Here is a 26,826-nt window from a genome sequence, read left to right as displayed (position 1 = left end):
TAATGTCTCTGCCCCCTTATAAAGGATTTAAACTTCCCAAAGGCAAGACTCTCTCTGATCTCACCAGTGTGCCTTTCTGCATGTACTTTTCTTCTCAATAAACTTTCCATTTTACTCTTTACCTTCTGCCTCTTGAATGGACAGGCAAGGCTAGGGACATTAGCCCTAACTGCTGGCTCCTTTGGTCCAGTGGTTAGTGACAGGGCCCACATGGGGTCACAAGTAAAGAATAAATCACGGTGATCTGTGAGGCTGACCAAATTGCCCAAACAGCATCCTGGTATCTCACTAGTGCCTCACTTCTCAAAGCTGTGAGACTACCAGATTCCAGACCTCTAGCCACATGCCATCCCTTCAAAGAATTTTTCATTGGTGGGGTATAAGAAGGACTCCTTATAGGGCACTGGAATGCAAAAGTAGGAAGTCAAGAAACACATGGAGTAACAGGTCTTGGAGTACAGAATGAAGCAAGGCAAAGGCTAAAGAGTTTTGGCAAGAGAACACACTGGTCATAGCAAACACCCTGTTCCAACAACACAAGAGAAGACTCTACACATGGACATCACCAGATGGTCAACACCGAAATCAGATTGATTATATTCTTTGCAGCCAAAGATGGAGAAGCTCTATAGTCAGCAAAAACAACCGGGAGCTGACTGTGGCTCAGATCATGAACTACTTATTGCAAAATTCAGACTTAAATTGAAGAAAGTAGGGAAAACCACTAGACCATTCAGGTATGACATAAATCAAATCCCTTATGATTATACAGTGGAAGTGAGAAATAGACTTAAGGTACTAGATCTGATAGATAGAGTGCCTGATGAATTATGGACGGAGGTTCGTGACACTGTAGAGGAGACAGGGATCAAGACCATCCCCAAGAAAAAGAAATGCAAAAAAGTAAAATGGCTGTTTGAGAAGGCCTTACAAATAGCTGTGAAAAAAAGAGAAGTGAAAAGCAAAAGAGAAAAGGAAAGATATACCCATTTGAATGCAAATTTCTGAAGAATAGCAAGGAGAAATAAGAAAGCCTTCCTCAGTTATCAGTGCAAAGAAATACAGGAAAACAATAGAATGGGAAAGAGTAGAGATCTCTTCAAGAAAATTAGAGATACCAAGGGAACATTTCATGCAAAGGTGGGCTCAATAAAGAGCCCAGAAATGGTATGGACCTAACAGAAGCAGAAGATATTAAGAAGAGGTGGCAAGAATACACCGAAGAACTGTACAAAAAAGATCTTCATGACCCAGATAATCACAAAGGTGTGATCACTGACCTTGAGCCAGAAATCCTAGAATGTGAAGTCAAGTGGGCCTTAGGAAGCATCACTATGAACAAAGCTAGTGGAGATGATGGAATTCCAGTTGAGCTATTTCAAATCCTAAAAGATGATGCTGTGAAAGTGCTCCACTCAATATGCCAGCAAATTTGGAAAACTCAGCAGTGGCCACAGGACTGGAAAAGGTCAGTTTTCATTCCAAACCCAAAGAAAGGCAGTGCCAAAGAATGCTCAAACTACCGCACAATTACACTCATCTCACACGCTAGTAAAGTAATGCTCAAAATTCTCCAAGCCAGGCTTCAGCCATACGTGAAATATGAACTTCCAGATGTTCAAGCTGGTTTTAGAAAAGGCAGAGGAACCAGAGGTCAAATTACCAACATCCGTTGGATCATTGAAAAAGCAAGAGAATTCCAGAAAAACAACTATTTTTGCTTTATTGACTATGCCAAAGCCTTTAGTAGGTCACAATAAACTGGAAAATTCTTCAAGAGATGGGAATACCAGACCACCTGACCTGCCTCTTGAGAAACCTATATGCAGGTCTCGAAGCAACAGTTAGAACTGGACATGGAACAACAGACTAGTTGCAAATAGGAAAAGGAGTACATCAAGGCTGTATATTGTCACCCTGCTTATTTAACTTATATGCAGAGTACATCATGAGAAATGCTGGGCTGGAGGAAGCACAAGCTGGAATCAAGATTGCCGGGAGAAATATCAATAACCTCAGATATGCAGATGACACCACCCTTATGGCAGAAAGTGAAGAGGAACTCAAAAGCCTCTTGATGAAAGTGAAAGTGGAGAGTGAAAAAGTTGGCTTAAAGCTCAACATTCAAAAACTAAGACTATGGCATCCAGTCCCATCACTTCATGGCAAATAGATGGGGAAAGAGTGGAAACAGTGGCTGACTTTATTTTTTTGTGCTCCAAAATCACTGCAGATGGTGACTGCAGCCATGAAATTAAAAGACGCTTGCTCCTTGGAAGAAAAGCTATGACAAACCTCTCTCTCTCTCTCTTTAGTCGTTAAGTCGTGTTCGACTCTTGCGACCCCATGGACCATAGCCCACCAGGCTCCTCTGTCCATGGGATTCTCCAGGCAAGAATACTGGAGTGGATTGCCATTTCCTTCTCCAGGGGATCGTCCCAATCCAGGAATTGAACCAGAGTCTCCTGCATTGCAGGCAGATTCTTTACCAACTGAGCTATGAGGGAAGCCTACATGACAAACTTAGACAGCATATTAAAATGCAGAGACATCACTTTGCCAACAAAGGTCAGTCTAGGCAAAGCTACGGTTTTACCAGTGTCATGTATGCATGTGAGAGTTGGACCATAAAGAAGACTGAGTGCCAAAGAATTGATGCTTTGGAACTGAGGTGTTGGAGAAGACTCTTCAGAGTCCCTTGGACAGCAAGGACATCAAACTAATAAATCCTAAAGGAAATCAACCCTGAATATTCATTGGAAGGACTGATGCTGAAGCTGAAGCTCCAATACTTTGGCCACCTGATGCGAAGAACTGACTCATTAGAAAAGATCCTGATGCTGGGAAAGATTGAAGGCAGAAGGAGAAGGGGGCAATAGAGGATAAGCTGGTTGAATAGCATCACTGACTCAATGGACATGAGTTTGAGCAAGCTCCGGGAGTTGGTGATGGACAGGGAAGCCCATGGGGTTGCAGAGTCATACATGGTTTAGTGACTGAACAACAACAAAGACGATCACAAACATTAAAAAAAAAAAATTTTTTTTTTTTGAGGAAACCCTTTTAAGACCTCTTATGGTGAAAATTACTTTTTTTCTTTTTAAAGTTACATTTCTAGGTGTCTTTGAGATGTAAATGTTCTATCTGATCTTCCTAAGTAGTTCTATTGTGTGTGTGTTTGTGTCAGGCTTATAAGAGGTCTTTTTATAATTTAGTGGTGGCCAAATGACTGATTCAAAATTAGAGAAACTAACTAATCATTAAATCTAGAGCACAGACCAAAAAGCTGCCAAAACCGGGGTTTCCTAGGAACTGCAGGATTTTGTCACATATGGATACCCCAACTTTGGGATAATTGCAAAGCCATTACACCATGCTTTGAAAGGTACAGATTCTGAAACTTTGGTTTGAATGGGAGATTGCCAAAAGGCTTATGAGACTCTGAAGCTGAAGCTCATGATTGAAACGGCCCTAGGCCTGCCCGAGGTCCAGAAAGAATTCAAATTGTATGTGCAGGAGAAGCAGGGGCTGGACCAGGGCGTGGTGGGAGAGAATCCCTGACCAGTAGCTTATCTTTCAAAGAAACTGGACACCAGGGCTGCCAGCCGGCCCTGCTGCTTACGAGCAGTAGCCGCCACCTGTGAACGGCTAAAGGAGGCAGTGAAGTTCACTTTGGGCAAGCCAGCCACAGTGTCCGTCCCACAGAAAGTCCTAGTCCTTCTGGAACAACGGGGTGGATGCTGGATGACCTCAGGGAGGATGGGGAAATATCAGGCAATCCTCCGTGATGACCCCTGTGGAGCCTTGTACCAAGGTCACAGGGTAAAATCTCTGCAACTGACCACGCCCCATAGCAACTGTTGCCATGAGCCTCCAGATCTAAACTGGCCAGCTCCCTGATCCCACATTAGGTAAAATACCCACCCTACTATCCACCCCGTGCGGTGCTGCGCTTAGCTGCTCAGTCGTATCTGACTCTTTGTGACCCTATGGGCTGTAGCCCACCAGGCTTCTATCCATGGGGATTCACCAAGCAAGAAAACTGGAGTGGGTTGCCATACCCTTCTCCCGGGGATCTTCTCAGTCCAGGGATCGAACCCAGGTGTCCCACGTTGAAGGTGGATTCTTTACCGTCTGAGCCACCGGGGAAGCCCACCCTATAATATCCCAGCCAATCACCTACTGCCACCCTTCCAGTAGGAATTTTCTCTGTCTCGAGGCTGTAAAACTTGGCTACTGTCTGTGAAAGAGATCTGCTCTCCCTCGAGCTGGCCCGCTGTTCTAACAGCGTCTCCCACACTAATAAACTTCATTCTCTTCTCATTTGGCCTCATGTCCGGAAATGACCCACCTGTGCACGGGCCGGGACAACCCTCAATGTCACCACAGAGTGAGCAGTTCTTACTTCCTTCTCCCTGCTTCCTAACTCCCTGAGCAGGAGACCCTCCAAGACACCTGGAGGTTTGGAGACTGTCCACCTTGATTGACTGGGTCTGTCAGATAAGCCCCTGAGCAAGGCTGGCTGGGACCTTTTTCTGACGGCCGTGATTCTGGGAGGGAGGGTTAGCCGTGGGCAGTAGCTGTGGAGCAACCGGTGACTGTGGCCAAAGCCCCCTCCCCATTCCCCTCTGCACAGAAAGCTGAGCGCATTGCTCTAATACCAGCTCTAATCTTCCCAGAAGGAAAAAGGGCCTGACTTCCCTTTCTTTACCCAACTCTGGGGATCACAGAGCCTTTCATATAAAAGTAGGTAAAACAGACAGGGAACAAAAAGAAAAATCCTTCTAAACTGCCCCCTAAAGACCAAAGCTCATAAGTTAAAGAAACTGACCAAATGACTGTCAGGTTCATGTGGACTGGGAAATACTCAACATTAAGTTGATACTAGTATTGTTTAAGGTTGCTGATCTAATTAATATAGGCATGCCATTAAGAGTCAAAGTTCAATTACATGGGACTAAATTTACTGATAAAACATGATTTATAACTTTATCACCTTAGAAAGAGGTGGCAAGAATACACAGAAGAACTATACAAAAAAGATCTTCATGACCCAGATAACCACGATGGTGTGATCACTCACCTAGAGCCAGACATCCTGAAATGTGAAATCAAGTGGGCAGTTTTGGGAGGAAATTTTTATGAGCCCTGATTCTTATATCTTCTCATACCTAGAGAAACATTAACATCATTGACGGTGACAGCTACTTTGACTGTTAAAAAATTTACAGTTAAAGAAAAAATAGAATAGATATGGAAATAATTAGGTGACAGTGAGGCAGAAATTGCTAGACAGTATAAGGCTATGAGACCTCAGTTCCTTTTTAATTTCAATATTTTTTCTCTTCTTAAGCATCTCACTCATTGTTCTAATTTCTAGGCATTCAGAGAACTGCCTCCCTGGTCTGGAGGGTCATAAAGCATTCAGACCCAGTGTTAGGGGAAGCACACTGATCGAAACTGCCCACCCTGGCCAGGCACTATAGTAACCATTTGTATGAGTTGTTTTACGACAGGAGGTCCTGGTAAGGAACATGGAACTAATAAGCCACCACCAACTGGAAGAGTTTGGGAAAGGTCAAAAGGAGATACCACATGTCCGACCACCTCCCAGAATCCTTCTCTCTGACATCCATCTTGGTTGAGCGATGTGTGCGCCACCAGGAAGGACTCTGAGTCAGAATGATTGGCCAAAGACAACCCGGAAACTAATCCATCACCATAAAACCCGAGACTGCGAGCCATGCAGCAGAGCGGGTCTCCTGGGTTCCCTCTCCCTGCTGCTCTCCGCCCGGGTGCCCTCTTCCAATAAAGTCTCTTGCTTTGTCAACACGTGTCTCCTCGGACAATTCTTTTCCGCGTGTTAGATAGGAACCCACTCTCTTGGGGCCCTGGAGGGCACCCCCACCCCATATTACCAGGACAAGACAATCATAAACTGCTGTCCAGTTTCTCAAGGGGAAAAACTCCAAGAAGACCATTAACTCTTAAACATATTTGGTCCCTAAATAATGGTCTGGGGTCTTGGGGTCAAGTGATGGTGCTGCAATGTCTGCAAAGACCGAGAAACTGAGGGGCCAAAAAAGCCAAAAAATGACAAACTGGACCTTGCGACATTCAAACTGGTCAAAAATGACACACATTAAAGTCGCAAGCCGATCAAAATTATGCAGATCAATTCTAGTAGAGATATAAAACTGCTGCAATGCCCGCCTTCTGGGGCTCTTCACCCCCTTTCAGAGTATATGTTGAGAGCTTTGTATCTCTAGCCTTTAAAAATAAACTTTACCTGTGTGAGAGTTTGCGAGTTTGCAGAATTCATTCTTTGGCTCTGTGAGAGTTTGCGAGTTTGCAGAATTCATTCTTTGGCTCTGTGAGTAGAATCGGTTTTCACATTTCGGTACCATGGTGTGATTGCAGACAAGTCCTTGTACTGTTAAGAACTTGAGTTTTCTGAGCTGTGTCAGACTTAGGATGCCATCAGCCATTCTAAAAACAAAGTCTGCTAGGAGCAGGTGATTAAACCTTACTTTTTAAAGGCCTCTTCTTATAATTGCTATATGTTTCTGCTTAGTCACTCAGGCGTGTCTGACTCTTTGTGACCCCATGGACTGTGGCCTGTCATCTTCCCTGTCCATGGGGATTCTCCAGGCAAGAAAACTGGAGTGGGTTGCCATTTCCTTCTCCAGAGTTATATGTTTAGACAATGAAATTGCTCTGGATCATATACTGACAAGGAAAAAAAACACATGTGTAATGATCAATAGCCACATTAAAAGTTAAGACCTACTTAGATAAACCTAAACAACTGACTACCTGGCTATAAGTCTCTTTGAAGTGTTAAATCTAAGGATTCAGGCTTCATGTTTTTCTATTTTGCCTATTAATGTTCTGGTTGTCTTTCCTCCAACTACTTCTGAGTCCAAATGGCTCCATTTCTTTGGACAGGATGACCCAAGCGCTGACCCTATCGGGACCACAATCAAAACTATCATCAAATGTAGCTTGGTTCTTACGCCTTCCTTGATCCTTAGTTGCAACAACTCTTTCACTGACCCATGGCCTCTGTTTTTTTTTTTAAATACCTGTTAGGTTTTGTCTTCTCCAGATTACAACAGATTTACATCAAGCTACAAATGGACATCACCAGATGGTCAACACCGAAATCAGACTGATTATATTCTTTGCAGCCAAAGATGGAGAAGCTCTATACAGTCAACCAAAACAAGACCGGGAGCTGACTGAGGCTCAGACCATGAACTTCTTATTGCAAAATTCAGACTTAAATTGAAGAAAGTAGGGAACACCACTAGACCATTCAGGTATGGCCTAAATCAAACCCCTTATGATTATACAGTGGAAGTGAGAAATAGATTTAAGGGCCTAGATCTGATAGACAGAGTGCCTGATGAACTATGGAATGAGGTTCATGACATTGTACAGGAGACAGGGATCAAGACCATCCCCATGGAAAAGAAATGCAAAAAAGCAAAATGGCTGTCTGGGGAGGCCTTACAAATAGCTGTGAAAAGAAGAGAAGCAAAAAGCAAAGGAGAAAAGGAGAGATATAAGCATCTGAATGCAGAGTTCCAAAGAACAGCAAGAAGAGATAAGAAAGCCTTCTTCAGCGATCAATGCAAAGAAATAGAGGAAAACAACAGAATGGGAAAGACTAGAGATCTCTTCAAGAAAATCAGAGATACCAAAGGAACATTTCATGCAAAGATGGGCTCGATAAAGGACAGAAATGGTATGGACCTAACAGAAGCAGAAGATATTAAGAGGTGGCAAGAATACACAGAAGAACTGTACAAAAAAGATCTTCATGACCCAGATAATCATGACAGTGTGATCACTCATCTGGAGCCAGACATCCTGGAATGTGAAGTCAAGTGGGCCTTAGAAAGCATCACTATACACAAAGCTAGTGGAGGTGATGGAATTCCAGTTGAGCTATTCCAAATCCTGAAAGATGATGCTGTGAAAGTGCTGCACTCAATATGCCAGCAAATTTGGAAAACTCAGCAGTGGCCACAGGACTGGAAAAAGTCAGTTTTTATTCCAATCCCAAATCCCAAATGCCAAAGAATGCTCAAACTACTGCACAATTGCACTCATCTCACATACTAGTAAAGTAATGCTCAAAATTCTCCAAGCCAGACTTCAGCAATATGTGAACCATGAACTTCCTGATGTTCAAGCTGGTTTTAGAAAAGGCAGAGGAACCAGAGATCAAATTGCCAACATCCACTGGATCATGGAAAAAGCAAGAGAGTTTCAGAAAAACATCTATTTCTGCTTTATTGACTATGCCAAAGCCTTTGACTGTGTGGATCACAATAAACTATGGAAAATTCTGAAAGAGATGGGAATACCAGACCACCTGATCTGCCTCTTGAGAAATCTGTATGCAGGTCAGGAAGCAACAGTTAGAATTGGACATGGAACAACAGACTGGTTCCAAATAGGAAAAAGGAGTACATCAAGGCTGTATATCGTCACCCTGCTTATTTAACTTAACAGAGTACATCATGAGAAACGCTGGGCTGGAAGAAACACAAGCTGGAATCAAGATTGTCGGGAGAAATATCAATACCTCAGATATGCAGATGACACCACCCTTATGGCAGAAAGTGAAGAGGAACTCAAAAGCCTCTTGATGAAAGTGAAGGAGGAGAGTGAAAATGTTGGCTTAAAGCTCAACATTCAGAAAACGAAGATCATGGCATCCTGTCCCATTACTTCATGGGAAATAGATGAGGAAACAGTGGAAACAGTGTCAGACTTTATTTTTGGGGGCTCCGAAATCACTGCAGATGGTGACTGTAGCCATGAAATTAAAAGACGCTTACTCCTTGGAAGGAAAGTTATGACCAACCTAGAGAGCATATTCAAAAGCAGAGACATTACTTTGCCAACAAAGGTCCGTCTAGTCAAGGCTATGGTTTTTCCTGTGGTCATGTATGGATGTGAGAGTTGGACTGTGAAGAAGGCTGAGCGCCAAAGAATTGATGCTTTTGAACTGTGGTGTTGGAGAAGACTCTTGAGAGTCCCTTGGACTCAAGGAGATCCAGCCAGTCCATTCTGAAGGAGATTAGCCCTGGGATTTCTTTGGAAGGACTGATGCTAAAGCTGTAACTCCAATACTTTGGCCACCTCATGTGAAGAGTTGACTCATTGGAAAAGACTCTGATGCTGGGAGGGATTGGGGGCAGGAGGAGAAGGGGATGACAGAGGATGAGATGGCTGGATGGCATCACTGACTGGATGGACGTGAGTCTGAGTGAACTCCGGGAGTTGGTGATGGACAGGGAGGCCTGGCGTGCTGCGATTCATGGGGTCTCGAAGTCTCAAGTCGGACATGACTGAGCGACTGAACTGAACTGAATGATGACGCAGAGAGAAAAACCACTCTTCCCAACAAATCTTACAGGAATAACCACAAAAGTCACCCTGGGGCCACTTAAAACAGAGTGGGAGCTTTGTGACTCTAACTAGTTAGCGACTGAACTGAACTGAACTGAACTGAAATGGGTTAAGGAACGGAACTCAATCTTGCAAGTACCTAGTTAACTGGAGAAATTAAATCTTACCTTAACTATTGAGGGGCTCTTTAAATGTTCAAAATTAAAAAGCCAGCTTGGTAAAACCTTAAACTAGGGCTTCTAGGGGGAAGTTGGGGATGCTCTGTGTCTTTGATTTGTAAATGTTCTATCTGACCTTCCTAGTTTGTTCTTGTGTGTGTGTGTGTGTGTGTGTGTGTAAGGCCTATAAGAGATCTTTTTGCCTTCTCAATCATTTGCATCTCTGAGGAGCTATAATTTATTGGTGGCCAAATGATGGATTCTTTGAAAATTAGAGAAACTAATAAATTATTAAATTTAGAGCATTGTCATTGTAAACAACTGTTTTGATGCTAAAGCAAAAGTATGATATAGTTATAGTTAAAACAAAAGTCAAATTAACCTAAGAACTTTTTCTTGAATGAGAAAAATTGGTTGAGGAAGCTTCATTGTGGCCTTCCCCTCAATGGGCCTTACAGATGCTGCTGCTACTGCTAAGTCACTTCAGTCGTGTCCGACTCTGTGCGACCCCATAGACGGCAGCCCACCAGGCTCCCCCATCCCTGGGATTCTCCAGGCAAGAAAACTGGAGTGGGTTGCTGTTTCCTTCTCTAAGCATGAAAGTGAAAAGTGAACGTGAAGTTGCTCAGTCGTGTCCGACTCTTAGTGACCCCATGGATTGCAGCCTACCAGGCTCCTCCGTCGATGGGATTTTCCAGGCAAGAGTACTAGAGTGGAGTGCCATTGCCTTCTCCTTATGGATGCTAATAAGAGCAATTAGGAATATCAAGAAAAAACTTGGGGGAAAAAAGTCTAGCCATTATACTAATGAGGTAAAACAAAAAAAAATTTTTAAGGAGTTACCTAAAATGAATAAATAATTCTTTGTGTGGCTATTTAGAACGGGTAAATAGATAAGACATGATACTTGTTCACTATTGGAAAAGGTCAGTTTTCATTCCAATCCCAAAGAAAGTGTTAGTCACTCAGTTAGGCCCAACTCTTTGCAATCCAATGGACTGTAGCCAGCCAGACTCCTCTGTCTATGGAATTCTCCAGGCAAGAATACTGGAGTGAGTTGCCATTTCCTTCTCCAGGGGATCTTCGAGACCCCCGGAATGAACCCAGGTCTCCTGTATTGCAGGCAGATTCTCTACCATTTGAGCCACCAGGGAAGCCCAATCTCAAAGAAAAGCAATGCCAAAGAAAGTTCAAACTACTGCACAATTGCACTCATTTCACATACAATAGAAAGGTAATGTTCAAAATCCTGGGAGCTAGGCTTTAACAGTACATGAACTGAGAACTTCCAGATGTTCAGCTGGATCTACAAAAGGCAGAGGAACCAGAGATCAAACTGCCAACATCCGCTGGATCTTAGATAAACCAAGGGAAGTCCAGAAAGACATCTACTTCTGCTTCATTGACTACACTAAAGCCTTTGACTGTATGGATCACAACAAAGTGTGGAAAATTCTTAAAGAGATGGGAATACCAGACCACCTGATCTGCCTCCTGAGAAACCTGTATGCAGGTCAAGAAGCCACAGTTAGAACTGGACATGGAACAACAGACTGGTTCCAAATAGGAAAAGGGGTATGTCAAGGCTGTATATTGTCACCCTGCGTATCCAACTTATATGCAGAGTACATCATGCAAAGTGCCAGGCTAGATGAAGCTCAAGCTGGAATCAAGATTGCCAGGAAAAATATCAATAACCTCAGATATGCAGACGATACCACCCTAACGGCAGTAATCGAAGAGAAATTAAAGAGCCTCTTGAAGAAGGTGAAAGAGGAGAGTGAAAAAGCTGGCTTAAATCTCAAAATTCAGAAAACTAAATCATGGCATCTGGTCCCATCACTTCATGGCAAATAGATGGGGAAACATTGGAAACAGGGTCAGTTTATTTTCTTGGGCTCCAAAATCACTGCAGATTGCGATTGCAGTCACGAAATTAAAAGACGCTTGCTCCTTGGAAAAAAGCTATGACATTAGAAAGCAGAGACATCACTGCCAACAAAGGTCTGTCTTGTCAAAGCTATGGTTTTTCCACTAGTCATGTACGGATGTGAGAGTTGGCCCATAAAGAAAGCTGAGCACCGAAGAATTGATGCTTTTGAACCTCGTTGTTGGAGAAGCCTCTCAAGAGTCCCCTGGACTGCAAGGAGATCAAACCAGTCAATCCTAAGGAAATCAACCCTAAATACTCATTGGAAGGACTGATGAAGAAGCTGAAGCTCCAGTACTTTGGCCACCTGGTCCCAGGAGCTGACTTGGTAGATAGTGGCTCTAGGTTGGACATTTGCAATCAGCCAACCTCCTTTTTGCACTTCCTGAGGCAAGAGATAGGTGGGGTCCAGTTGAGGAATTTACAGCTTCCTGTTTGTTCTCCAAAAAGGAAGAAACAGTAGAATCAGGGTAAATAGCCAGTCTTGCAAACATCTCAAGGAAATAATTATGGCAAGGACAAAGAGAGGCAAAACCCTGTCTGAGTAAAAGATTAAGGGAATAATACCGGTTCCCCCTTTTTAGGATAAGGGAGACACTATACAAGCACAAAAAGGTTTGCTGGAGTCAAAAATCAGAGGATAATGCCAGGCCACAGTGAGTCTTGCTCCTTCCAGAAGCCTTGCTTAGAGATCCACCCTGGGGAAGGTCCTGACACAAACTTACAGGGGGGGTGGGGGTGGGGGGGGGGGAGCACGGGGGACGGGGCGGAGAGGCGGAGACAAAGCAAGATTACTGGCCCGAGGGAAGGCAAAGACCTGGAAACCGGCCCCTTATAAAGGATTTAAACTTCCCAAAGGTGAGACTCTGAGCTCACCAGTGTTCATTTCTGAATGTAGTTTTGTTTTCAATAAACTTTTTACTTTACTCTTTACCTTCTGCCTCTCGACTGGGCAGGCAAGACTAGGGACCTTAACCCTAACTGCTGGCTCCAGGGTCCAGCGGTTAGGACTCCGGGTCTGGGAAACTAAGGCCTTGCTTCCAGCTTCTGCTCCCTGCTGCTTATTGCATCCCAAATCAGACTCTCTGGAAAAGACTCTGATGCTGGGAAAGACTGAGGGCAGGAGGAGAAGGGGGTGAGTGGCAGAGGATGAGAGGGTGGGATGGCATCATCCACTCAATGGACACGAGTTTGAGCAAACTCTGGAGATGGTGAAGGACAGGGCGGCCTGATGCGCTGCCGTCCCTGAGGTAGCAGAGTCCCTTTGACTGAACAGCAACAAAGCTAATGAGCCTGAGGAACCCCTACTGGTCTCTGACATTAAAAGCTAAACAAGCCTGTTCTATTTACCCCAGTTTTAAGTTATCTGTTTAAGGGGCCAGAAAAATTTACATTGAGCTATCTGACCAATTATTTTGGGACAGTTAGGCCAAAGGGCCTGACTTCCTGGGCTTTACCTGACTGGGGATCAGATCAGATCATTCCCTCAGTCCTGTCTGACTCTTTGCGACCCCATGAATCGCAGCACGCCAGGCCTCCCTGTCCATCACCAACTCCTGGAGTTCACCCAGACTCATGTCCATCGAGTCAGTGATGTCATCCAGCCGTCTCATCCTCTGTCGTCCCCTTCTCCTCTTGTCCCCAATCCCTCCCAGCATCAGAGTCTTTTCCAATGAGTCAACTCTTCGCATGAGGTAGCCAAAGTACTGGAGTTTCAGCTTTAGCATCATTCCTTCCAAAGAAATCCCAGGGCTGATCTCCTTCAGAATGGACTGGCTGGATCTCCTTGAGTCCAAGGGACTCTCAAGAGTCTTCTCCAACACCACAGTTCAAAAGCATCAATTCTTTGGCACTCAGCCTTCTTCACAGTCCAACTCTCACATCCATACATGACCACAGGAAAAACCATAGCCTTGACTAGACGGACCTTTGTTGGCAAAGTAATGTCTCTGCTTTTGAATATGCTATCTAGGTTGGTCTTAACTTTCCTTCGAAGGAGTAAGTGTCTTTTAATTTCATGGCTATAGTCACCATCTGCAGTGATTTTGGAGCCCAGAAAAATAAAGTCTGACACTGTTTCCACTGTTTCCCCATCTATTTCCCATGAAGTGATGGGACCAGCTGCCATGATCTTTGTTTTCTGAATGTTGACCCATAAGCCAACTTTTTCACTCTCCTCCTTCACTTTCATCAAGAGACTTTTGAGTTCCTCTTCACTTTCTGCCATAAGGGTGGTGTCATCTGCATATCTGAGGTATTGATATTTCTCCCGGCAATCTTGATTCCAGCTTGTGTTTCTTCCAGCCCAGCGTTTCTCATGATGTACTCTGCACATAAGTTAAACAAACAGGGTGACAATATACTGCCTTGACGTACTCCTTTTCCTATTTGGAACCAGTCTGTTGTTCCATGTCCAGTTCTAACTGTTGCTTCCTGACCTGCATACAGATTTCTCAAGAGGCAGGTCAGGTGGTCTGGTATTCCCATCTCTTTCAGAATTTTCCACAGTTTATTGTGATCCACACAGTCAAAGGCTTTGGCATAGTCAATAAAGCAGAAATAGATGTTTTTCTGGAACTCTCTTGCTTTTTCCATGACCCAGCAGATGTTGGCAATTTGATCTCTGGTTCCTCTGCCTTTTCTAAAACCAGCTTGAACATCAGGAAGTTCACGGTTCACATATTGCTGAAGCCTGGCTTGGAGAATTTTGAGCATGACTTTACTAGCGTGTGAGATGAGTGCAATTGTGTGGTAGTCTGAGCATTTTTTGGCATTGCCTTTCTTTGGGATTGGAATGAAAACTGACCTTTTCCAGTCCTGTGGCCACTGCTGAGTTTTCCAAATTTGCTGGCATATTGAGTGCAGCACTTTCACAGCATCATCTTTCAGGATTTGGAATAGCTCAACTGGAATTCCATCACCTCCACTAGCTTTGTGTGTAGTGATGCTTTCTAAGGCCCACTTGACTTCACATTCCAGGATGTCTGGCTCTAGATGAGTGATCACACTGTCATGATTATCTGGGTCGTGAAGATCTTTTTTGTACAGTTCTTCTGTGTATTCTTGCCACCTCTTCTTAATATCTTCTGCTTCTGTTAGGTCCATACCATTTCTGTCCTTTATCGAGCCCAACTTTGCATGAAATGTTCCCTTGGTATCTCTGATTTTCTTGAAGAGATCTCTAGTCTTTCCCATTCTGTTGTTTTCCTCTATTTCTTTGCATTGATCGCTGAAGAAGGCTTTCTTATCTCTTCTAGCTGTTCTTTGGAACTCTGCATTCAGATGCTTATATCTCTCCTTTTCTCCTTTGCTTTTTGCTTCTCTTCTTTTCACAGCTATTTGTAAGGCCTCCCCAGACAGCCATTTTGCTTCTTTGCATTTCTTTTCCATGGGGATGGTCTTGATCCCTGTCTCCTGTACAATGTCACGAACCTCATTCCATAGTTCATCAGGCACTGTATCTATCAGATCTAGGTCCTTAAATCTATTTCTCACTTCTACTGTATAATCATAAGGGGTTCGATTTAGGTCATACCTGAATGGTCTAGTGGTTTTCCCTACTTTCTTCATTTAAGAAGAGCCTTATACACAGAAGTGGGTAGAACAGACAAGCAACAACAACAAAAGCTTCTAAAGTCTCTCCGAAGATCAACGTTTGTTGACTGGATCCTTATGAAAACTAAAGTCAAAGGCATAGAAGTTGGCGGAATTTAGATAAATGTATATAAATTGGTATATTTAAATGGGCTTTATATAAGGTGGTTACAGCTCTTGTTTAATTATATAGTGGGAAAGACAAGGCATATAGTTTGCCACTAAGGAAATATTAACTAAATGTGCTGAGGATACCAATAGTTACCTGAGTCATATAAAATAAGTAAACTGGGAATTAACAGGCAAGGGTTAATAAAAAAAAGTTTTTTTGCTTTGGTTTAATTTATAAACTCAGAAAAGTCTTTGCTAAATGCCTTATCCAAACCTTTGAAGATATAATAAATTAAAACTCGAAAGTTATAAAACAGAACTTTGTAAATTAAATTTCAGTTTTATTAAAAATCTTGCCACTGATTTTAGTAACTTCAGGTGACAGAACTGTTCTTTGTAAAACTAAATAACTGTCTTTGTCTTGCAAGTATGTAAACCAGAATATGAATACAGGCCTCCAGGAGCTGAGACTAAGCCCAGTTAAGCATACAAGTCCTGGGAAACCAAGAAAAAAAACGGCAGTTTTAAATCAAAACTGCTGAGAATGTTTCCTCAGCCAAACCTTATAGATAGTAAGCCTTGATCATCTGAACAAGCAACTTTAAGGTCTTCCAACTGTTAACTAGTAAGTTTATATTAATGTTGTAATACCCGGTTCATAGCTAAAGCCATGAGATCTCACTGCTTTTGTCGTGTACACATTATACATATATGATATCTCTACTTCTAAAAGATATTATTAGAATTGGATTTATAAAGAGCTCTATTTAATTTTAATAAAAAATGCTTACATTTGAAGAAAACTGGCCAAGATGACTTTCAGGTTCACGTGGACTGGGAAATATTCAATATTAAGTTGAAACCTGATATTAATTTTTATGTTTGTGGATCTAAATTAATATAGATGTTATTAAGAGTCATCAAATTTAAGCATAATAATTTATTGTTCCTAGGTTTAATAAATAAGACCTTACTAATCTCTTGCAAGAAAATAACTGGACATGAAGAAACTTCCAGGTAAATGTAAATAAAATAAAAACTCTGGGATAAAAACTTTAAAGTAAGCATATTTTAGAAATGTTTAAGTAAAATGATCTTTCCAGATGTTCGGTAACCTAAGATTCTAAAGCTGTGCCAATTTCAGCTAAGTGATGAAAGTTAATTTATTTAAAAGATGTTATCAGTTACTAAAAAATAAAAAAAATTAAAAGTATTTGAGAATATTAATGAAAATGTTTGGTATCACTTGAGATGTTCTCTATAAGAAAGCAAATGTTTTTAGAAATTATCACTGGTATTTATGCTCACCAATCTATAGAATGCTAATATAAAGGTCAGTTGTTGGTTGATTAAGGAAAATAAGATGTGTGTTTTCAGTAAAGAAGGTATGAAGAATGGAACTGCATTTTATGAAGGGAAAAGGAAGTAGGTCTGACTGACAGGTGGCTATTTCAGGATGGAGAACAAAGTAATGGGTAAAAAAGTGATAAGAAGGTGTGTGGAAAGTGGACCCTGAGAAAAGGGTTTTGTGCATGGTTAGGATGAAGTTTAAAATAAATTTAATTAGGTTTACCTTTAAATGAATTTAAAAGTAAGCTGGTGCCAAAACTTTTCAGAGAGAATTTGACTTTTCTCTGTTAAGGGACACAGATTCTTCAGGTGTTGAACTGCCTTTGATAATAGATTAAGTTTATTTACCTCTTAAATGATGCATTATGCATTTGTCTCTAAAAGTCTTTATTGTTACTTTGGCTAAGTGAACAGCTACTGTTTCACAATGACCTAGCCTGAGTGTTCTAAAGCTTTTTGGCATTTGTTGACAAAACTTCCTAAATCATTCTAATGAAGCCCTTTTGACTTCCAGCTAACTTTGGGAAGCTTCAGAGGGTTCCTGAAACATCCAAAGAGAGATATAACACTAATTCAGTTCATTTTGTATGTAGAATACATGGGAAGTATTGTCAAGTAATAAATCATGGGTTACACTGTATGGTAAATGTTTCTAATATAGATATCCTAGAAACTATATGGAATTCCTACAATTCTGGTATGTCTGGGTAAGATGTTATCAGTCATAATTCAAGTTACTATCTTAAAGACTTGTCACAGCACTAATGAAGTTTTTTGCAAAAATGCTTCCTCTTCAAGAACATTTATAGAAAGGACTTTTGGATAAATAAAAATTTCTGAACTGGGTAAGAAATTAAAGGACTCTAATGGAAAACCTGACTTCACAAAGGTTAACAAAAGGACTGAATGAACTGAGTTTCTGTGCCCTTAAATGATGCATATTTATTTTCTCTGTGACCTTGGTTAAATGGAGAGGTATTGTTTCAGTGACCTCTGATCCTGTGTTTTAAAATCCTTTTGATATTTCTAACAAACTTCCCAAATATCAAAATAGAACTAGGCTTTTCAGGCTCCAGCTGACTGCGATGGATGCTTCAAGGAAGTACCTCTGAGGAAACTCAGAGATTAATGTTAAGCTAAGTTTATTTGATATTTTTAATTCAAAAACATTGTCAAGTGATTGAAAGTAAACTTTAGGTTGTGATAGATAAATACCATTAGTACAGATATTTCATAACTTATATGGAATCCCTAACATCTGACAAGTCCCGATAGAAGGTTATCAGGCATAATTCTAGAGATTATACTAAAATGTTATATATTCCAAGTTTCTTAGCTACATTGTACTCAAATCTTCAACCATGCAGAAGGGCCAAGGCACAATCAGTAGGGAAGCTGCTTTTAGAGTGATTCCCATCTGGGGAATCCCCTCTGAACTACACAGTGACAGAGGGACCCGTTTTTCTGGACAAACTTAAGGAAATGTGTAAAATTTGGTCAATTACGCAACATTTCCATTGTTCCATTCCATTCCATCACCCCTAGTCTTCTGGGTTAGTGGAAAGGGCAAATGGAACAATGAAAACTCAGTTGGCTAAAATGATGGATGCTTATTCCTTCCCTTGGCCTAAGGCTATTTCGTTGGTTCTCTTCAACCTCAGAGCCATTCCTTTTGGCAAACATCATATGTTTCCCTTTGAGATTATTACAGGGAGACCAATAAGACTGGATGAACATGATCCTATATTACTTAAGGGAGATACATTATTGAAAGGACTTAGCCAAAGTATTGACAAATCATTTTAAATTTGTTTCTGAAACTTACTGTAGTAATCTGTCCTCAAATGAAGATCAGATGTCCCATGACCTACAACCAGGAGATTATGTATACTAAAAGAGATATCATTCAAAGGACTCCCTCCAGCCTACATTGAAGGGCCCTTATCAGGTTATTTTAACTATCTCATGTGCAGCAAAACTAAAGGGAATTGACTCTTGGATTGATATCTCCCACCTAAAAAGGGCTCCTGCACCAGACTGGTCTATAGAGAGAACTGCTAACCTCAAACCCACCTTAAAATAACACTCTGATAATAAGGACACGCCATCACCAGGATGAGAGGAAGATGACATCAGAAGTAGATAGCTGACCCAAGTGACCCTGCACCTGATCCGCATGATTGTTCATAAGTTTTCTCCTTAGTTTTTTGGACTCTTGCACATGAATCAAATGTTTTTCTATCATGGGCATGATCTTATGCAAATTTTAGAAATTAATAAAATTATTGGGTCAATTACCTGCATCCAGTACTTCTGGTTTACCTTGATGAGTTTCTCTCCTCCAAGGCTCTGATTGGATGGCTCTTATAAAGTTTATTTTGGAAGAAAGAAATTATAGTTCTGTCTGGGCTGGTACTGACATCACTAGATGGGACCCACTCACTTGGCCAATCAAACATACTTATTCTAACCCTGGCCATAAATATGAATTTTCCCTTAAGGTTACTCTCAGTCAGAACAAAGGCTAAATTCCAGTCAAAAAAAGTAAACTCTAGACTATTAGGAGGGACACTTCCTCAGTTTGGGAATGTATTTATCTGGCTAACACCAGGCTATGGCTGTCTGAGCCTAAAGGCCCCCCATGCTGGGAACAATTAAACCATACCGAAGATAATCAACCTAATAACACTAGAAAATTAGGCTAAGTGCCTTACGACAACAACCAATTTACCATTTCTCTTAAAGACGGTGACTGGTATGGAACAGATTTGGTCAGATGTCCAGAAATATACTGGTTGGCACCTAACGGGACTCAATGGCTTTGTGGGTCCAATCTATGACCCTGGCTTCCACCAACCAGGCTGGCTAGGAAGGTGTCCTTTAGGATTCCCTTGGGCTCAAGGCTACTTTTGTACAAACTCAGATGTGACTCCAGTATATTTACCATCAATATGAGCCCGATTGACCAAGAGATCTGTATTTCACCGGTATGATCACTTAGCAGCTATTTTTGTGCCTTCAGTAGGATTGGAAAATGTTATTTCTTACATTGAAGAGTTAACAAAATTCACTCAAAAGACATTAAATGATAGCAACTAGGCTACTAGCCTACTAAATTCTGAGGTCTTTATGATGAGAAAAGCTGTATTACAAAATCGTATGGCCCTTGATATTCTTACAGCATCTCAGGGAGGCAACTGTGCTGCAATTCAAATTGAATGTTGTGTTTACATACCAGAGGAATCCTCTGAGGTAACACATTTAATGACTCACATGAAAAATCAGATTGCTGCCTGATGATTCACTTCCTAGCCTTGGTGATCTTTTAGGAAGATGGTTTGGTTATGGAAGCTCATGGCTTAAAATCCTACTTGTAATTTTAACAACATTATTAGCTGTTGTAATCTGTTTATTTTATATGGCTAAACATCTTGAAAAACCAGATCGTATTTATAATGTGGAATAATTGCAATAGTGTGATTCAAGGTATGAGAAGAGGCAACAAGGGAAATATCTCTTGGATCCTATTAGGTTAGAAGAAAGAGGATCCAGAGAATCTTGTATTCTCTACCAATGGGCCTAATCTGGAAATTAACACCTAGAGTGACATATCAGTGCAGAACTTTCACCTGATCTGGGAGGAGCCTCCCAGCGCCCCGGGATAAAAACAAACAGTGGTCATGCAATGTCTCCCAATGTGCTTGAATTTCCGACCGCGGGGAGGGAATGTGAAATGAAATATTTTCTGCTCTGTGCTCTAGCAGGAAACATGCCTCTTCAAAATGCAAATTTCTGAGCCCAGATGAAAGAAAGCCAGCTCCTTGGAAGCCATCAGCTACTTTCTGCCCAGTAAGCACCGAGGAGCTAGGGGGAAGTGAGAGACAGCCATTCCCTCATGCGCCTTCTATTAGGGTAAGCAGGGGATTAGCATGTGAACAATAAAGCAAGCAGGAGCAGCCCCAGATAGCTCCATACATATGAAAGGAACGCCACCCTTAAGCAGGAATTTTGTCTTGAGGCTACAGAAATAGGCTACGGATCCAGGAACCCGTGGCCTCCCCCTGGCCCTTCAGGGGGTCAGCTCACTGTGCTTGAAGCGCCCACACTATTTCTGCGCTCTGTTCAGAGTAAACTTACTCTCATTTGCAGGGCGCTGCGTCTGGACATCTGTTCCCACCCGCCCTTGGACCACCTCGAGAACCAGCGCTTCATCCAGGATACTGGGCACCTCCTGTGCCAGGCTCGGGGCCGTGAAGATGTTTGGTTTTCCCTGAGATGTTTTCTCCTGAGGCTTTAGAGAGAGCCTTTGCACTCACAGGTCACCCTGCTCTTTTCTCCCTGGGCGGGCTGTCAGAACGGGCATCTGATTGCTCACCGTCCCGCCTCCCTGCGGCCTGGGCTCCTCACAAAGCCCCGGACACCCCATCCCATCCCTGCACCTTCTCCCATGGCGCGCCCCTCCCACGTGCCATCCATCACCAGCCTCATCCCCAGAACTTTCCATCTTCCCAAATGGACCCTCTCCCCCGTTGAAACACTCACTTCCCCCCAACCCCAGCCCCTGGCAAACACGGAACCTTAAAGTAGTTTTGCTTTGTGATCAAAATGCTGGGTGCACCAGCTCCGCACCCCTGAGCGAATCGCCAGCAAGACCTCGGGGCGGGGCGGGGCGGGGCGGGAACCGGGAGCAAGAGGAGCAAGAGGAGGGAGGGTAGCAAGGAAAGGCCAGTGTTTGGAAAGCGCCCCCCCGCCCCCCCCCCCCCCCCCGCACTGCCCCCGCCCAGGGGCGTGCAGGCCTGCTGAGGGCCGGTGGGCTCACCCCCAGCAGGGGACACCCCCAGCTCCCCCTGAAGAGCCGGCCCTGGGGTGGGGGGGACAGGAAGCACGTTAGCGGGCCCCTCCTGCGCCCCCCAGTACCTTCTGCTCCCGCCTTCTCTATTTGCACCGACCCCAGCAGCAGCAGCTCTGAGCCCGGCGTCCTGCACGGTGCCCGCGGCTTCTCCCCATTCACCGGCTCAGCGGCCCAGGCGCTTCCTGAGGCTTCACATCTTCAATTGGGTTCTGCGGAGTCGTTTTTGCCTCTCCTCGAGGGACCCCAGTTCTGGGAGTGTTCAATCTACTCTCCTCTCTGCCCCACATCCTCTTTTCTCGCGTGTTTCCTTTCTATAAATTCCTCTCCTCTGTGATATATGATCTGCTTAGAATTCTCAGTTTGGGTCATTACATGTTTTCTTTCTAGAATTTCTAGTTCCATATATATGATTTTCACTTCTCTAGTGAGATTCCATCTGCTCTCAACACAGAATCATGTGTACTTTTAGGGAACGTATCTCCTAACTCTGACTTCTGGAATTCCCATGGAACTGTTTCTAGTGTCTGTTCTTATCTCCTGGGTTTTGGTACTTTTCCCTGTTATTATCTCTGCCAACAAGTTTTTAACCGGATGCTGATTATTGCACCTAAAGATACTGCAGAGACGATTTGAGGATCTGGGTGTATTTTCTTTAAGTCTTGGCCAGCGTGTGGGTTGGGCAAATCCTTTGAATCCAGTCGGGCTGGGTTTCCGGGGTTTTTTATTTTGGTAAGCTGCCTCTAAATCAGACAGTGAATAGTGCATATGTTTTGTGTTTAGAATGGTGAATTGGACATTACTTTGTACACTTGCTTCAAACTGACTAGAGAAATGTGAGATGAATGTTTGGAGACGAACATTCTTAAACTGTGGTAGCAAGTCAGTCGTCAGTAACAATTCAGTCCTGGTTGCACTGTCAGAGCCCTGGGGGAGGGGGTGTGGGGTGTGTGTGTGTGTGTGTGTGTGTGTGTACACACGCGTGTGCAGGCTCTCAGATGGTGGAGGAGGTGGTTTTGGGGGGCAAGGCTTCAGGACCAGCTGTGGGGGTGTGCTGAGCACCTGCGGGGGCCTCACTCAGCTCTGTCACCTCCTTACTTGAAGGCCCAGCACAATCCCTCACGAGTTTTGATTTTTCCGCTTCTACAGGAACAAAGCAACCGCATTAGGAGAAAAGGTGCCTGTTAACCTCCTGCCCCGAGACCAGCGTGGGCTGTGGTGCAGCAGGACTGGGGTTCTCATCACTTTTCCCGTTTTGTGCCTAAATCACCCCCTCTTCCTCTATTTCCTTTTCTTCCCTGATGTGTAGAATGACTAAGACATTTGAAACATAAATGTGAACTTGAAATAATAAAATAGTTTGAGTTAAAACAAGAATTAAATCTTAAATATGTAACCCAAAGCTACGGATGTCCTTGCTAATCCAACATGGGGTTCGCTTCTCCTGTTAGATCAGACAACTGCCGGTTACAGAATATAAATCTCATTTCCTGCTTCCAGGGTGATGGTAACTTTGTGACAGCTTGTCTCAGACTGTTTACATGTTGAAGTATAACACTGTTTTACCAATCCCTGTTTATTCAACATCCTTGAACAAAGAGCAATATAAAAATGACCCTGGCTTTCCGTGTTTAACTTAAAGATTGGTTTAACCTCAGTGTTTACAGCTGAGCCCTGGGTGGGGGCTACTGCCCTCTGGTGGACTAGCCTCGCATTGCACTGCTCTTCACCTCTTTTGTTCAGTCGTTCATTGCTCAGTTGAGTCCGACTCTTGGCGACCCCAAGGACTGCAGCATGCCAGGCCTCCCTGTCCTTCACCAACTCCCAGAGTCTGCTCAAACTCATGTTTATTGAGTCAGTGATGCCATCCAACCATCTCATCCTCTGTCGTCCCCCTCTCCTGCCTTCAATCTTTCCCAGCATCAGGGTCTTTTCTAATGAGCCAGTTCTTTGCATCATTATGATCTGGTGAATCCAGTTCCATCTGCCTGCAGCCAAAAATACCCCTGTAGCCCTCTCTACTGTGACGATTTGTTACTCAAGTTGTTGGCCCTGGGCAGCTCCTTATTATGCATAAATATGCAAAGCAGATTTGCTGGGCCTTGGCTACTTAATTCAGATGAAGGCGCCTGTCCTGTTTCTTCGTGGTTATCATGGAGGGTGCAGTCTTGGTGTGTGCAGGCAACGGCTAAGCTCCAACACCAGGCCCCTGTCTCAGCGCTGGATGCCTCATTGTCCCGTTTCAAGTGAAGACGACCTGACACTATTTTCCTGGGGAAAATGCTGTGGGGTGAGGGCTGCGGGAGGTTCTACAACTTTCTGTGGTTTAATATCTTACAAAACTGCTTTCTTCTTTGAGTGCAGTTAAAACAAGCTCTTACTGAAGTGAAGTGAAAGTTGCTCAAGTCATATCCAACTCTTTGCGACCCATGGACTATATAGTCCATGGAATTCTCCAGGCCAGAATACTGGAGTGGGTAGCCTTTCCCTTCTCCAGGGGATCTTCCCAACCTAGGGATTGAACCCAGGTCTCCTGCATTGCAGGCAGATTCTTAACCAGCTGGGCCACCAGGGAAGCCCAAGAATACTGGAGTGGGTAGTCAACCTTCTTCAGTGGATGTTCCTGACCCAGGAATCGAGCTGGGGTCTCCTGCGTTGCAGGCAGATTCCTTACCAACTGAGCTATCCCTTACCAACTATCAGGGAAGCTCTTACTAGAGCTAAATATTTGAATTTTCCCCTAAGATTTTACAGAATTACAATATCCAATATTCTTAGTGAGCGAAGGATCATCTAGAAAGGCTGGAGGTGGAGAATTTGGGGAAGGGGACCACAGAAGGTCAGAGATCCCTGACAATAAGATTCTAATGCTGGTGAAGGAAAGTCACCTGTGAGCACAGGGGCTCCGTCCGAGCACTCTCTCAGCGTGGTGCGGGGGGGCGGGCCTTGCCGGCTCGGCCAGCGGACCAGGCGGGGTCCAGACTCCCCTGTGGCACAGATCTCGTGGCCCAGCAGACTTGACCTTGTCCGTGACCATAGGAAGGAACTCACGGGGCAAAGTGTGGTTTGACACAGAAAAAAGGAAATGGAATAAGCAGAGCAAAAAAAACAACCTCGTTGCCAAATGACCTCAGCATGTACCCTGAGTGTCTTGTTTCAGAACAACACTCACAGCCGTGAAGGCTCCCTGGGGACCAGCCATGCCCCTGCCCTCCCCGTGTCAGGTGTGCCAAGACAACGAAACCCGCTGCCGCTTCCGGGGCCATCAGTCAGGGCCCGGCCCGCTGTCCACGGTCTCCAGGGTGAGGCAGGGTCTCCTACGGGCCCAGGGCTTCCCTCCTGAGCTGTTGATGAGCCCAGGCCCCTCATTCACTGTCCCCAGCTGTGCAGCCAGCACAGCACACACAGCCCCCACCTGCAGCCCTGCACGGCCCCGTGGAAGGTGGTGACGGGGCCGTACCCCAGTGCCCACGCATCTCCTGTGTGGGAGTAACGGGGTTTTCTAACCCAGAAGCCTTGCATTTGACCAGCACCACCGAACCAGCAACAGGCTAGCTGCCAGCCTGTAGGCAAAGTAAAGGAAAATATGTGGCCTGCAGTTGAGCACAAGGGCCAGGTCCATGACTTTCTTTTTTAAATCGGATCTCCAGCTCCAGCCCAGGGCGGAAATGTGGTGCTGACACGGGCAGGAAGGACTCCAGCTCCCGAGCAGGTGGGGGCTTCCCGAGGGGGCTGCCTGGGGGTGGAGGGGGAAGGGGCTGGAGGACCTGGGCTGGAGATGGAGGCCCCTGGGGGGTCTCTCAGCACAGGGGTGTCTGTCGCCAGGCCGGACCCTGGGGACCAAGTTCCTGTGTTTTGAATGTGCTCTGCATTGTCACTGAATCATGGCTTTGCACAGCTTGCTGTGGGTATAAAATTGAATTTTTCACACTCAACCGTAGAAGACCATAGCAGTGTAATGAGATGGTTTGGAAATGGATTTTCATGGGCCCTGGACTCTAATTGTTCGGGGGAAATCCATCAGTGGATTCTAAAGTGCCACAAAAGTCTAGAGAGCACTCCTAGGAACTCGAGGGGTGTTACTTGTCTGGGGCCACAGCTTGAAGCTTCGAAAACCTTTGCTTCTTTCCTGACACAGCATCTGTCTGCCTTTCACCTTAATTACAAAGCAAGTAATAATTATCTGAACATATTAAGGGATGATAACTTAAGAGCTCATGAAGCAAAAATAAGGGTGCAGAAATCTTTCCAACGTCCTACTTTTCACAAGGCAACTCATTTAAAACTTCAAATAATAGAAAACAAGCTGAAAACATCCAAACTGTGGCATCTGACTTTTTGTCTTTGCTTCCTACTTTCATGTGTTAGTTCATAGGCTATTTTGGGGAACATTTTGGTTTACAGAAAAACAGAGTGGAGTTTAAAGTAAGGAGCTCAACGTGTAGCTTTTCGCTGCTTCTCCTAGCTCCCCAGCTGCTCACACCCTCATGGACATGGTACATCTGTCACAACTGATGAACCAGTAATCAACACGTCGAAAATGAAGGCCATGCAACTTTCCATACACTTTTACTGAGCCCTGGGAAAACTGCTAAACCATATGTGGCTAAAGGCTAAAGTTTTCAAGAAATGCCAAGTGAATAAAAGCTTTCATGGAAGGATCATAGGATTAAAAAAGAAAAATGTATAAAGCTTTCTTTTTGTTTAGGTGTGTTAGAAAGAAAGGGTGATGATATAATCTGTGACAAAGGAGGTGAAAAACACAGTGGAGCAGAGACGATCTCCTCAGTAAGTGGTGTAGTGAAAACTGCACAGATACATGTAAAAGAATGAAATTACTAACAGAGCATTACCTAACGCCACACACAAAAACAAACTCAAATGCATTCAGCACCTAAATGCAAGACCAGACACTATAAATCTCTTAGAGGAAAATATAGGCAGAACACTCTGTGACATAAATAGAAGCAATATCTTTTTTGATCCACTTCCCACAGTAATGAAAATAAAAACAAAATAAACAAATGGGACCTAATTAAACTTAAAAGCTTTTGAACAGCCAAGGAAGTCATAAAACAAAAAGACAACCCACAGAACGGGGTTGGGAAAAAATATTTGCAAACAAAGTGACCGACAAGAGATTAATCTCCAGAATATACTGACAACTCACGCAGCTCAATAAAAAAAAAAAAAAAAAAACGCAATCAAAAAAATGGGCAGAAGATTGAAATAGAGATTTCTCCAAAGAAGACATAAGGAGGACTAAACAGCACATGAAAAGATGCTCAGCATCACTAATTTATCAGAGAAATGCAAATCAAAACCACAATGAGGTATAACCTCACCCAACAGAACAGCCATCATCAAAAATTCAATAAACAGCGTTGGAGAGGGCGTGTAATAAAGGG

General features: G+C 43.6%; 1 protein-coding gene across 1 annotated transcript in view; it reads right to left on the bottom strand.

The window, feature by feature from the left end:
- CLN8 (CLN8 transmembrane ER and ERGIC protein) overlaps window positions 1-21,677 on the bottom strand; it is a 67,048-nt gene extending 45,371 nt beyond the window's left edge. The window contains exon 1 of the mRNA XM_070781749.1: window positions 21,487-21,677. The gene's annotated coding sequence lies outside the window, so the exon portion shown is untranslated. The remainder of the gene's footprint in view (window positions 1-21,486) is intronic.
- Window positions 21,678-26,826: the final 5,149 nt, after the last annotated feature.

Source organism: Bos indicus, chromosome 27 (genome assembly GCF_029378745.1).
Source record: "Bos indicus isolate NIAB-ARS_2022 breed Sahiwal x Tharparkar chromosome 27, NIAB-ARS_B.indTharparkar_mat_pri_1.0, whole genome shotgun sequence".
Lineage (NCBI taxonomy): Eukaryota > Metazoa > Chordata > Mammalia > Artiodactyla > Bovidae > Bos > Bos indicus.
Note: the sequence above shows the minus strand (reverse complement) of the source record. Positions and strands in the feature narration are given on the sequence as shown.